This window comes from Sturnus vulgaris, unplaced genomic scaffold (genome assembly GCF_052056855.1).
Source record: "Sturnus vulgaris isolate bStuVul1 unplaced genomic scaffold, bStuVul1.hap1 Scaffold_303, whole genome shotgun sequence".
Classification (NCBI taxonomy): Eukaryota; Metazoa; Chordata; class Aves; order Passeriformes; family Sturnidae; genus Sturnus; species Sturnus vulgaris.
Window position 1 is genome coordinate 244283 of NW_028276377.1, and position 13787 is coordinate 258069.

Below are 13787 nucleotides of genomic sequence, written 5' to 3' on the forward strand. Positions count from 1 at the left end.
TTCCAGGGGATTCCGGGCATATTTTCTCGGGGATTCCTGGGGGATTTTCCAAGGGATTCCATGGGGATTATCCAGGGGATTCCAGGGGGATTTTATCGGGGATACCTGGGGGATTTTCCAGGGAATTCCGGGGGATTTTCTCGGGAATTCCGGGAGGATTTTCAGGAGTATTCCGGGGGGATTTTCCCGAGTATTCCGGGGGGATTTTTTCGGGGCGTCCGGGGGGATTTTCCCGGGGATTCCGAGGGGATATTCCCGGGGAATTCCGGGGGGATTTTCTCCGGGATTCGGGGGGGATTTTCCAGGGGTTACAGCGAGGAATTTCCCGGGGAATTCCCGGTGGATTTTCCAGGGGATTCCGGGTGGATTTTCTCGGGGATTCCGGGGGGATTTTGCCGAGTATTCCGGGGGGATTTTCACGTGGATTCCGGGGGGATTTTCTCGAGGATTTCGGGAGGATTTTCCCGGAGATACCGGGTCGATTTTCTCGGGGATTCCGGGAGGATTTTCCCGAGTATTCCGGGGGGATATTCTCGGGGATTCCGGGGGGATTTTCCCGAGTATTTCGGGGGGGTTTTCTCGGGGATTCCGTGGGGATTTCCCCGGGGATTCTGGGGGGATTTTCCCGAGTATTCCGGGAGGATTTTGTCGGGGATTCCGGGGGGATTTTCTGGGGGATTCCGGGGGGATTTTATAGGGGGTTCCTGGGGGATATTCCCGGGGATTCCGGGGGGATTTTATCGGGGATTCCGGGGAGATTTTATCGGGGATTCCGGGGGGATTTTTCCCGGGAAATCCGGGGGGATTTTCCCCGCGATTCCAGGGGGATTTTCCAGGGGATTCCATGGGGATTATCCAGGGGATTCCAGGGGGATTTTCTCGGGGATTCAGGGGGGATTTTCCCGGGGATTCCGGGGGGATTTTCACTGGGATTCCGGGGCGATTTTCTCAGGGAATTCCGGGGGATTTTCTCGGGAATTCCGGGAGGATTTTCAGGAGTATTCCGGGGGGATTTTCCCGAGTATTCCGGGGGGATTTTTTCGGGGAGTCCGGGGGGATTTTCCCGGGGATTCCGGAGGGATTTTCCCAGGGAATTCCTGGAAGAATTTCTCGGGTTTTCCGGGGCGATTTTCCCGAGGAATCCGGGGGGATTTTCTCGGGGATTCCGGGGGGATTTTGCCGAGTATTCCGGGGGGATTTTCTCGAGGATTTCGGGAGGATTTTCCCGGAGATACCGGGTGGATTTTCTCGGGGATTCCGGGAGGATTTTCCCGAGTATTCCGGGGGGATATTCTCGGGGATTCCGGGTGGATTTTCCCGAGTATTTCGGGGGGGTTTTCTCGGGGATTCCGTGGGGATTTCCCCGGGGATTCCGGGGGGATTTTCCCGGGGATTCCGTGGGGATTTCCCCGGGGATTCCGGGGGGATTTTCCCGAGTATTCCGGGAGGATTTTGTCGGGGATTTCCGGGGGATTTTCTCGTGGATTCCGGGACGATTTTCCCGAGGAATTCCGGGGGATTTCCCCGGGGATTCCGGGGGGATTTTCCCGAGTATTCCGGGAGGATTTTGTCGGGGATTCCGGGGGGATTTTCTGGGGGATTCCGGGGGGATTATATAGGGGGTTCCTGGGGGATATTCCCGGGGATTCCGGGGGGATTTTATCGGGGATTCTGGGCATATTTTCTCGCGGATTCCGGGGGGATTTTCTCAGGGATTCCGGGGAGATTTTATCGGGGATTCCGGGGGGATTTTTCCCGGGAAATCCGGGGGGATTTTCCCGAGTATTCCGGGGGGATTTTTTCGGGGAGTCCGGGGGGATTTTCCCGGGGATTCCGAGGGGATATTCCCGGGGAATTCCGGGGGGATTTTCTCCGGGATTCCCGGTGGATTTTCCAGGGGATTCCGGGTGGATTTTCTCGGGGATTCCGGGGGGATTTTCCCGAGTATTCCGGGGGGAATTTTTCGGGGAGTCCGGAGGGATTTTCCCGGGGTATCCGGGGTGATTTTACGAGGAATTCCGGGGGGATTTTCCCGAGTGTTCCGGGGGGATTTCCTCGGGGATTACGGGATGATTTTCTCGGGCAATTCCGGGGGATGTTCTCGGGTATTCGGGGGCCATTATCTCGGTGATTCCGGGGAGATTTTCTCGGGGATTCCGAGATTATTTTCCCGGGGAATTCATGGGGATTTTCCCGGGGATTCCGGGGGGATTTTCCCGAGTATTCCAGGAGGATTTTGTCGGGGATTTCCGGGGGATTTTCTCGTGGATTCCGGGACGATTTTCCCGAGGAATTCCGGGGGGATTTTCTCGGGGATTCCCGGGGGATTTTCCCGGGGAATTCCGGGGGGATTTTCTCGGGGATTCCGGGGGGATTTTCCCGGGGATTCCGGGGGGATTTTCCGGGGTTTCCGGGGGAATTTTCCAGGGGATTCGGGGCCGATTTTCGCGGGGATTCTGGGGGGATTTTCCCTGGGATTGCGGGGGGAATTTTCCCTGGTAATTCCAGGGGATTTTCCCGGGGATCTCGGGGTGAGTATCTCGGGGATTCGGGGGGCATTTTCCGGGGATTCCGGGGCGATTTTCCAGGGGATTCCGGGCATATTTTCCCGAGTATTACGGGCGAATTTTCTCGGGGATTCCGGGGAGATTTTCTTCGGGATTCCGGGGGGGCTTTCACGGGGATTTCTGGGGGATTTTCGCCTGGATTCCGGGGGGATTTTCTCGCGGATTCCGGGGGGATTTTCCAGGGGAATTTCGGGGGATTTTCTCGGGGATTCCGGGGGGATTTTCCATCGGACGCCGGGTTGATTTTCCCGGGGACTCCGGGGGATTTTCTCGGGGATTTCTGGAGGATTTTCCCGGGGATTCCGGGCGGATTTTCTCGTGGATTCCGGGAGGATTTTCCCGGGGAATTCCGAGGGATTTTCAGGGGAATCCGGGGGGATTTTCTCGGGATTCCGGGGGGATTTTCTCGGGGATTCAGGGGGGATTTTCCAGGGGATTCCGGGGGGATTTTCTCGGGGATTCCGGGGAGATTTTCTCGCGTATTCCCGGGGCATTTTCCTGGAGATTCCAGGGGGATTTTATCGGGGATTCCGGGGGGATTATCCAGGGGATTCCGGGGGGATTGTCCAGGGGATTCCGGGGGGTTTTTCCAGCGGATTCCGGGGGGATTTTCCCGAGTATTCCGGGGGGAATTTTTCGGGGAGTCCGGAGGGATTTTCCCGGGGTATCCGGGGTGATTTTACGAGGAATTCCGGGGTGATTTTACGAGGAATTCCGGGGGGATTTCCTAGGGGATTACGGGATGATTTTCTCGGGCAATTCCGGGGGGATTTCCTCGGTGATTCCGGGGAGATTTTCTCGGGGATTCCGGAGGGATTTTCCCAGGGAATTCCTGGAAGAATTTCTCGGGTTTTCCGGGGCGATTTTCCCGGGGAATCCGGGGGGATTTTCTCGGGGATTCCGGGGGGATTTTGCCGAGTATTCCGGGGGGATTTTCACGTGGATTCCGGGGGGATTTTCTCGAGGATTTCGGGAGGATTTTCCCGGAGATACCGGGTGGATTTTCTCGGGGATTCCGGGAGGATTTTCCCGAGTATTCCGGGGGGATATTCTCGGGGATTCCGGGGGGATTTTCCCGAGTATTTCGGGGGGGTTTTCTCGGGGATTCCGTGGGGATTTTCTCGGGGATTCCGGGGGAATCTTCCAGGGGATTCGGGGCGGATTTTCTCGGGGATTCCGGGGAGATTATCCCGGGGATTTCGGGGAGATTTTCTGGGGGATTCCTGGGGGATTTTCTCGGGGATAGCGGACGGATTATCACGGGGATTCCGGGATGAGTTTCTCGGGGAATTCAGGGGGATTTTCCCGGGGAATTCCGGGGGATTTTCTCGGGGATTCCGGGGGGATTTTCCCGGGGATTCCCGGGGATTTTCTCTCGGATTTTTTTCCCCAATTTTTCAAGCATTTTTTCCCGCAATTTTCGTGGATTTATCCCAAATTTTCCCCATTTCTCACTGATTTTTTTCCCCATTTCTCAATGATTTTTGCCCCAATTTATCAAAGATTTTTTTCCCCATTTCTCACTGATGTTTTTCCCCATTTTCCCCCCATTTCTCACTGATTTTTATCCCCCATTTTTCAATGATTTTCCCCCATTTCTCTCTGATTTTTTCCCCATTTCACCATGATGTTTTCCCCATTTCTCACTGATTTTTCCGTTGATTTTTCATGGATTTTTCCCCCCATTTTTCGTGGATTTTTTCCCCATTTTTCCCCATTTCTCACTGATTTTTTCCCCCATTTATCACTCCTTTTTCCCCATTTTTCCCCATTTCTCACTGATTTTTTCCGCCATTTTTCATGGATGTTTCCCCCAATTTTCATGGATATTTCCTGATTTTCCCCCCCATTTCTCACTGATATTTGCCCCTATTTCTCTCTGAATTATTCCACCCATTTTTCATGCATTTTCCCGCCCATTAATCACTGATTTTTTCCCCATTTCTCACCGACTTTTCCCCCCATTTCTCACTGATTTTTATCCCCCACTTCTGACTGATTTTTCCCAATTTTTCGTTGATCTTTTTCCCCATTCCTCACCGATTTTTCCCCCATTTCTCTCTGATTTTTCCATCATTTTTCATGGTTTTTCCCCCCCATTTCTCACTGATTTTACCCCATTTCTCATTGATTTTATTAATGTTTGTATTTCTATTTATGTTTATATTTATATTTATTATTATTGTTTTGCATGTTTATGTTTATGTTTATGTTTATGTTTATGTTTATGTTTATATCTATGCAGGTTAACGTTTGTGCATGTTTATGTCTATGTTTATATTTATGCATATTTATTTTTATGCCGGCGAACGCGGGCAGGCGTTTTATGTAGTCCCCTATCCGCCGGGGTCCTAGAGAGGCCGCCATCTTGAGTGTGTCCGCACTCTCAAAATGGCGCCTCGGGCGGCACCCCGCCTGACCTGCCAAAAATGGCGGCAGAAAGGGCGGGAAAAAATCAGGACCCCGGTGTGTAGGCATAAGATGCCTGATTACATCGCCGACGCCGATCCGCTCGCCGACAATTTTCCCGGACGTGTCAGAGTGTGCCGACAACGGCGGCGCGGTCCGCGGTGCCGCGGGCGTGAGGGCGCCGGCGGGCGCGGGCAGGCGTTTTACGTAGACGCCTATCCTCCGGGGTCCTAGAGAGGCCGCCATCTTGAGTGTGTCCGCACTCTCAAAATGGCGGCTCGGGCGGCACCCCCGCCTGACCTTCCCAAAATGGCGGCAGAAAGGGCGGGAAAAAATCAGGACCCCGGTGTGTAGGCATAAGATGCCTGATTACATCGCCGACGCCGATCCGCTCGCCGACAATTTTCCCGGATGTTTCAGAGCGTGCCGACAACGGCCGCGCGGTCCGCGGTGCCGCGGGCGTGAGGGCGCCGGCGGGCGCGGGCAGGCGTTTTATGTAAACGCCTATCCGCCGGGGTCCTAGAGAGGCCGCCATCTTGAGTGTGTCCGCACTCTCAAAATGGCGGCTCGGGCGGCACCCCGCCTGACCTTCCCAAAATGGCGGCAGAAAGGGCGGGAAAAAATCAGGACCCCGGTGTGTAGGCATAAGATGCCTGATTAAATCGCCGACGCCGATCCGCTCGCCGACAATTTTCCCGGATGTTTCAGAGCGTGCCGACAACGGCCGCGCGGTCCGCGGTGCCGCGGGCGTGAGGGCGCCGGCGGCCGCGGGCAGGCGTTTTATGTAAACGCCTATCCGCCGGGGTCCTAGAGAGGCCGCCATCTTGAGCGTGTCCGCACTCTCAAAATGGCGGCTCGGGCGGCACCCCGCCTGACCTTCCCAAAATGGCGGCAGAAAGGGCGGGAAAAAATCAGGACCCCGGTGTGTAGGCATAAGATGCCTGATTACATCGCCGACGCCGATCCGCTCGCCGACAATTTTCCCGGACGTTTCAGAGTGTGCCGACAACGGCCGCGCGGTCCGCGGTGCCGCGGGCGTGAGGGCGCCGGCGGGCGCGGGCAGGCGTTTTATGTAAACGCCTATCCGCCGGGGTCCTAGAGAGGCCGCCATCTTGAGCGCTGCCGCAGGGCTGGGTCCCGGCCCGCGGGCCCTTCCGCCATCCTGAGAGGGGCACCGTGCAGTACCCGCCTGTGTCCACACGGCGGCAGCACTGCCGCCCAACTCAGCCCGGCACTGCCGCCCTGTCAGGGACAGCCAGAGAAGGGAGAGAGTTCCAAGCACCAGAGTCCCCACCCGTCATAAAATCCTCTCAATGAACGCCCCAAAAAAACCCCGACCCAAACTAAAAATGCCCTGCCTCTGACCAAATGAAAAAAAAACCCTTTTATATATAGAAATCATCTATTTTTTAATATTTAATTTATAGTCATAATCTAGACATATTTCATATATTCAATTTAATTGCTATTCTATTTATCATATATACAATATTCTTTTATTATTCATTATATACATAGATTTATATTACTAATGTTATTTCTATTTTATCTATATCCATCTATATTTGTAGGTTCATAGTTTTTAATATTATTTATTTAAAAGCTCTGCCTCTAACCAAATAGAAACAAAAAACTCCATTATTTTAAATTCTATTTGAATATATTTTTTTATTTAGTTTTCATATTTATATCTGTAGATTTATATGTCTATATTGTGTATTCTATATTTATATACTATTTAACGTATTTTTACTAGTATATTAATATACTAGATGCTATTTACATTCTATTATAACATACTATTTAATAGAACATATTAAAATCGATAAATTATTTATATTACATACTACATACATGTATTTTATATTTATATTTATTTCTATAGATTTATACTTACATATATATATGCATATATAGTTATAATAATTTTATGTCAGTATCTATTTTTGCATATTTGTATATTTTTGCCTATATTATTTATATTATTTATTAAAAACCCTCCTCTAACCAAATAAAAAACAATAAAAAATTCCTTTTAAAGTCTAAATATTTATATATTTCTATTTTCATAACATAATATAATGTAATGTAATATATTTATATATTGGTTTCTTATATTTGCTTCTATATTTTTATTCTTTATCTTTTCTATTTACAGTATCTATAAAAAAACCCTACCTCTAGCCAAACACAAACCAATAAAACATTCCTTTTAGACTATATTTAGCTATTTTTTAAGGTTCTGTTTTTCATGCATTCTACACCCACCCCTCCCTCTCAATGTTCTGGCACCCACCAGGACCCCCCCCCATGCCCGACTCACCTGCTCCTCCAGCGCAGCCCGGCTCCCTCTCCCAGGGACCTTGGGGTGCCCCAAACCACGTCGGAGCCCCCCTCAGCCTTTTTTCCTCACCCCAAAGAAGGCACAGAACGACTCCTTTAATGAAGTTGTTTTAACAATTGTAAGGCTAGAGCTTTTGGTATCCACTGCTTGCCATCCCTTGTAAACCAATTTTTTTCTTCTTTCTTCTGCAGCTTAATAAACCTCTTTTTTTCCCCATAGTTTTCCAAATGCATGTATTACCGCATATGCATATTTAGAATCAGTAAATATATTTAATGTCTTGTCCTGCTATAATTCACAGGCTCTCACAAGCGTGTGCAGCTCTGCTGTCTGAGCTGACCAGGTGGCTGGTAACCTCCCCCCTTCCTTTAATTGCTTTCCATTAACGATAGAGTATCCTGTAAATCATGAAGAATGGGGGGGAAAAATCAGTGAGAAATGGGAAAAAAAATCCATGAAAAATGGGGGGAACAAATCAGTGAGCAACGGGGAAAAGTGGGGAAAAGTTAATTGAGAAATGGGGAAAAAATCAGTGAGAAATGGGGAAAAAAATCCCTGAAGAATGGGGAAAAAAAATCAGTGAGAAATGGGGAAAAGTGGGGAAAAAATCCGTGAGAAATGGGGGAAAAATCAGTGAGAAATGGGTGGGGAAATTCCATGAAAAATGGCGAAAGAAATCAGTGAGAAATGGGGAAAAATGGGTAAAAAATCAGTGCGAAATGGGGGGGGGGGGAATCAATGAGAAATCGGGGGAAAAACATAAGTAAGAAACGGGGGGGAAAAATCCATGAAAAATGGGGAAAAATCAGTGGGAAATGGGGATAAATCTGGAAAAAATCCATGAAAAATGGGGGAAAATATCAGTGAGAAATGGGGGGAAAATGGGGAAAAAGTCAGTGAGAAATGGGGAAAAATCAGTGAAAAACGGGGGGAAAACTCCATGAAGAATGGGAAAAAAAAATCAGTGAGAAATGGGGAAAAAAATCCCTGAAAAATGGGGGGAAATATCAGTGAGAAATGGGAAAAAATGGGGAAAAAAATCATTGATAAATCGGGGGAAAAATCAGTGTGAAAGGGGGGGGAAAAATCGGATCGGGGACGTGGACCGGGACTGGGGTCGGGGACCGGGACGGGGAAATGGGACAGGGACCGGGATCGCGGACGGGGACCTGGGACAGGGACCGGAACCGGGATCGGGGACGGGGACTGGAGACAGGGACCGGGACCGGGATCGGGGACGGGGACTGGAGACAGGGACCAGGACCGGGATTGGGGACTGGGACCAGGACCGTGATCGGGTTCCGGGACGGGGAACTGGGACTGGGACCAGGATCGGGGACCGGAAACCGGGGACTGGGACCGGGACCAGGACTGGGGACGGGGGACTGGGGACAGTGACCGGGACTGCAATCGGCACCGCCCCCCGAAACCGCTCCCGGAACCGCTCCCCGGGCTACCCCGGCACGGCGACCGGGAACGCCCCCGGCACCGCCCCCGGTGCCGCCCCCGGCACTGCCCCGGCACCGCCCCGGGTAGCGCCCCCGGCACCGCCCCCGGGGCGGGCCGCCGAACGCACGCGATGACGCGCGGGGGGGCGGGACGGCGCGGGGGCGGTGACGCGCTTCATGCCAGGAGCAGGGCCCGGGTGCGACGAAGACGGGAGCGGGACGACCCGATACCGCGCGGGGGCCGCGGGCCCGGCGGAGCCCGGCCCGCTGGGTAGGGGCCGCCAATGGCACCGGGGCTTCTGCTTCGGTTTCTGTCCGTGTCGGCGGGGGAGGCCCCAGCCAGCGGTGCCCCTCTCCCTCGGCGACACGGGCGTGGAACTCGGCATCGGGCGCTGCATCGCCGCGGACAGCAGGGGGCGCACGGGTACCGATACTGCCATGGGGCCCAGCGCTGCTCTCCTGCTCCGCCGCCAGGCGGCGCTGCGCTGCCGTCCTGCCGCGCCTCCGGGCACGCTCGGTTTCCTCGGGACCCTCGGGACCGGCCGGGACGCGGGGACTGCCCGTGCGGACCCGGGGACCCCGGGCCCCGCCTGTCCCGCCGCTGCGGAGGCGGGGGATGCTTTATGGGACTGCCCGAGCTGGCGGTGCCGGGTCTGGGGCGTTGGGGCGCGCCTTGGGGGGCTGCGGGTGCGCTCGTTTCCTCTTCTGCATGGCCTTCTGTGTGAGCATCTCTCGTTGCGACTGCTCTTGGAGAGTCAAACCCCTCCTCCTAAGTGGTCTCAGGAGCCTGGCAGGGTGAGTTTTGTTTCACAGGGAGAGAAAGGGCCACTGGTCGTGTCCAGAGACCTGTGCACCCAGCCAGGTTTCTGCCTGATAAAATTCCAAATGGATGAGGATTTCTCCCAGCCCCAAGCTGCCCCCACCTGTAACCCTGGCTGCCTTTGGGGTGCCCAAAGCCTCCTCTGTGCAGATCTCAGGAACCTGGGAGGGTGTGAACAATGTTGCACAGGGAAAAACCCCACAGATTTTATCTCCGGGCCTGGGGCCAGGAGCAGGCATTTGCGTGCTATAATTCCAGAAGGAGCACGGTGTCTCCCAGACCCAAGCCGCATCCAGTTGTGACCCAGCTGCTCTTGGAGTGCCAAAAGCCTCCTCGTAGCTGATCTCAGGAACCCTGGAAGGGTGAGTTTGGTTTCACAGGGAAAAGGCCTCAGTTTGTGTCCAGAGATCAAATAAGGGACTCTGCTTTTCCTCTAGTTCTCCTTCCTGTTTTCACCTGGGCTAGAAGGATGGGCATGGCCTGTATTTCTCATATCAAAGTGATGTTACTAAATTTGTCCAGAAGTTCTGATTATTATTTTTATTAGTAGTAGTAATTTTCTGATAGAAAACACTCTCATTTTGCCTTTCCCACGTTGTTTCCAGGTGCTGCCCAGGATGGACATCTGTGGTCTCAGACAGTGATTCCCGAGGAGCAAGGAAAGCCTTTTCCTCACCTGCACAGTTCAGGTGGATGGGACAGAATTGGTGTGGCCTGACAAGGCAGGAAAAGCTGTCTGTGTTCTGGAGTGCCTTGAAAGCTTTCTCCGTCAGGTTTGGAAGGGGTTTCTCTTTGGGATTTCTTGTGATGCAGCACCACGGGTATCCCTTTGTGCCAAGTCCAGTGCTAAAGGATTGAAGAACTGACAAGTGGGGTCTGGGATGAAAATGCCGCTAATAAAATTAAGCAAAGAATACAATAAGAGAAATGAGCATCCTTTTAATGTCTGAAATAGTTAGGAATAAAAATGCTGGAAAAGGGCACTCTGAATTGGTGTCACTTGTCATGGATAAAACCCCAGAGTGAGGAATCAGAGCAGAAGTTGAGAGCTGGAATCCTTCTGCAGTCGACTTAATTTTCTTTTCCTCCTCTCTTTCAGGACAGGAAGAATCACGACTCTCCTGCCATCTTTGCCAAGAGCTGTGGTGTTTGATCAGCCAAAGCCCAGAGGCTTCAGCACCAGAGGTCTGAGCCTGGAGGGCTCCTGGTGCTGCCCGTGCTGTGGGCTATGTCAGAGGATGCAGGGTTCCTCTTTGCCTCCCTGCTGGGATTAACTGCCATGGGAATGTGGGATCTGGGTGAAACTCCAGCTCTCCTGGTGTTCAGGGGAGCAAGGTCTGAGGGACTCCTCTCTGGGGATGTGCGGTGAAGGACTGAATAGTGTGGAAGGAGAGTATTTATAAACTGTATCACTGTTTCTCCCAAAATTGGGGTGGAGCACTGATGGGGGCGCTTGGGTTTGGTCTGGGCCGGCTATTCTTTGTGCAATTTTAAAATTCTCTTGTATGATTTACTGTCCGGTATCTTTCTAACAAAAGCTGACATAAATTTAGATTAAGGATTAGAACTTGGCTCCATTCATTGCAAACATTTGACAAGGCTGGAGGACTGGGGTGGTGACTGCTCTCAGGAAAGGTTACTTATTAATACTGTGTCAGATTTCCCGCAGTGACTGTCAGGCCTGCATGGCTGTGAGTTCGTGCTCTTCTCACTGGGGAAATAAGTTCAGCAAAATTAGAAATGTTAGAAAAATCCAGCCAAAAATTCCACCTCTGTACCCCCTAAGTTTTCCCAGTTTTTTCCCAGCTAGGAGCTGCACAGAAGTCAGGCAGGGGAAGTGACAACAGGGAACAGCTGAAAAATTCAAAGGCACAAAGAGGAAAGGGGAAAGGTTTCAGAAAACAATTCTATGGTCTAAGAATAATTTCTGATTCCCTACTGAGAAGAACACGAACTCACAGCCATTCAGGCCTGACAGTCCCCTGCAAAGAGAGCTCAGCACACATCCACAGAGGCAAGTCCAGCATCTTAAATGAAAAAATAAAAATAAAAACCAGAAGAAAAAGGTGATTTCTTTTGCTTCAGAGTTATTTCAAGTTCTTAAAGCCCAAGCAACATTTGCTCTTGATTTTGGTTGGGTGAATCATGAGAGCAGTGGGCACGGGTCATGCCATTCATTGAGCAGAAAACCCGGGGTCATTTAGAGGGGACACAAGAACTGTTTGTGTAGCGACCTCGGGCTGCAGAGGGGCAGGAGAAAGGCCAAGGGAGCTCCCTGGGGCCACCAGGGCCTGTGGGGAACAGAATGGGCGCTTGGATGACCAGTGGAGGTGAGGAGTGGATCTGAGTTCATCTACAGGGAAATAAGGAGGGGATACTCTGGAGTGAAAAGCTGAGGTGATGAGTTCACCCACCTGGGCACGAGTTGTGTTTGCACAAAGTGGGACCAGAGGTGAAGGTCAATCCAAAGTCGATCCTGCTTGACCTCTGAATTCCAGGATAAGTTTTACAAGCTGCCAAATGAGGGAGTAAAAAGACACAAAAATGAAACCGAGAGCATTCATGAGGTTCCTGGGAGTCCATTACACAGTTGTCATAGAATTCTTAATGAGTTTTGAGCTTTTAATGACAACAATTCAGTACTTTCTTTGGATTATTCACTGTGTAGGATTTGGGGTTTATCTGGATTTTAAAGGCCTCGTGGTGGCCCTGACACTGCTCAGGAGCTGGTAGGAAAAGCAGGGTCAGAGCTCCTGGCAGGCACAGGGTGTTTTTCCCAGAGTGGACTGTGGAGGAATTGTTTGGGCCTTGGATTGTCCCTCTGGGTGATGCCAGTTGCTGTGATTTGTGTAATTCCATACATTTAACTCCCAATACTTCCCAGCCCAGGAGCTTGAGCTGACAGGGCAGCACACAGATTGTTCTCTGTGCTGTGCCCCGATTTGGGGTTGGCTGTCAGCTTTGCTAGCTCCCGTGAATTATGCCCATAGCCCCGAATTCCCTGCTCAATTCCCACTGCCATAACCTCACAGCGCCTCATGGAGTGGGGATATACTGTGGCAGGAAGCTCAGCAGCATCGGCACAGGGACAGGTGTATATTCCAAAGAATTTGCTGTTTCAAACCCTCATCCCGCAGCCCCGCCGATGTCCCTGGGGGGCACTTGACAGAGTTACCTGGATTTCAGCTGATTTCACCCCCCCGAGCTCGGGCTCCAGGTGATCTTTTCAAGCAGGAGAAGGCAGGGGCCGGAGGCGCTCGTGGCCCGTGCCGAGGCAGTCCCTGGGGCCACGAGAGGACATCTCTCCCTGCAGAATTTCAGTTCTTTCCAGAGCCTCAGCAGTGACAGAGGACAAAGAGGAAGATGAGGAGGAGGAAGAAGGGGGAGAGGGTTTGAGAGGAGGGGAAGCCCAAATCCGTGCTGTGTGCGGAGCTCCGACAGCACGCTGCAGCCCGCAGCTCAGTGTGAGCACGGGGCAGAGAAGGCGATTTCTGGGCATTCAATCACCCTGAGGCGGGCCCGGCACCGCCCCTGCAGCACCGTCCCCAGCACAGCTCGGTACCGCTCCGGGATCACCCGGCCCCGCCCCCGGTGCCGCCCGGGACCACTGGGGACCGCCCCTAAAGCACCGCCCCGGCCCCGCCCGGTCCCGTCCCCGGGACCTCCGTGCCCCGCCTCGCCAAGCCCCGGCTCCGCCCCGAGCCTGCCCGGGCTGCGCCGGGGACCATCGCTGGCGGCCCCGCCCCTCTCCCCCGGGCCGAAGCGGGCTGAAGGAGATGTCCGCACGATTGGAAACGCCGCCGAAAATCGCACCCGTGGCATCGGTGTCGGCGTCGTGCGCAGGCATCCCACTAGAGCGAGCGGGCTCCTTGCTGTGCCCCCCTCCTTTTGCAGCCAGAGTTAGAAGGTCGGGGAGCGACACCCGAGCCGCCATCTTGGGAGAGGCAGGCGCGCAGTACCGCGCTCTGCCCACAGGGTGGCGCTTGGGAGACAGGCAAGGGATGGAATCAAGGAGTGTCCCAATCCTTGAGGAAATCCCCCGGAAATGAACGCCCCAAAAAACCCCGACCAGAACTGACAAACCTCCTGCCTCTGTATGAGTGCAAAGGGTGTGCAAGGAGTGTGCAAATAGTGTGCATTAGCAATCGATCGGCAGGCATTGGCAATCGATCGCCGATCTAATCGATCGGCAGGCGCGA

At 52.8% G+C, this 13787-nt stretch overlaps 1 long non-coding RNA gene across 1 annotated transcript; it reads left to right on the top strand.

The window, feature by feature from the left end:
- Window positions 1–10192: 10192 nt before the first annotated feature.
- On the top strand, window positions 10193–11653 carry LOC148217762 (uncharacterized). Its single transcript, XR_015800778.1, has 2 exons — window positions 10193–10361; window positions 10688–11653. It is a non-coding gene; the product is annotated as an uncharacterized LOC148217762 (long non-coding RNA).
- The last annotated feature ends 2134 nt before the right edge of the window (window positions 11654–13787 follow it).